Here is a 757-nt window from a genome sequence, read left to right on the forward strand (position 1 = left end):
CTCACTGGGTCCCTGCCACAACACGTGGGAATTATGGGAGCCACAATACAAGATGAGAATTGGATGGAGATACAGCCAAACCACATCATCCACCTCAGGTGGTGATGATGATGTTAAAAAGTGGAGAAAGGGAAAGAAGGGGACTTTACCAAATGATAGGAGGCAGGGTTTTTTTTGGGAAAAAGCAGGATATGGGGTGTCTAGGTTTAAGACAGAGCCCAAGGAGCCAATGAAGTTTTTGGATAACCTGTGAAATGTTCTATATGGATATCTATGAAAATGGATATCTATGGATATAGATAGCTATAAAAATTTCATTAATTCATTCACTTCACCAATATTTACTAACTTGTACTGTGTATCAGGCACAGTTCCAGATGCTGGAGCACTGTGGACTGATATCGTGTGCAGTACAATTCGATACCTTGCGAGAGAGAGAGACCACATTCACATAACTGCTATTACAGCATATATCATCATGGTCGTTCTACAGTTGATTCTTGAACAATGCGACGGGTAGGAGTGCTGACAGCATGCAGTCACAAATTTTTGTATAATTTTGACTCCCCCAAATCTTAACTAATAGCCTACTGTTGACCAGAAGCCTTACTGATAACATAAACAGTCGATTAAGACATATTTTGTATGCTCTACACATTATATACCGTATTCTAATAGGAATATTATATCGTAAGTTACAAAATATGTAAGTGAGAGAAAAGAACATGTCATTAAGAAAATCATAAGGGCCGGGCGC

This window comes from Colobus angolensis, unplaced genomic scaffold (assembly GCF_000951035.1).
Source record: "Colobus angolensis palliatus isolate OR3802 unplaced genomic scaffold, Cang.pa_1.0 Scaffold155, whole genome shotgun sequence".
Taxonomy (NCBI): Eukaryota; Metazoa; Chordata; class Mammalia; order Primates; family Cercopithecidae; genus Colobus; species Colobus angolensis.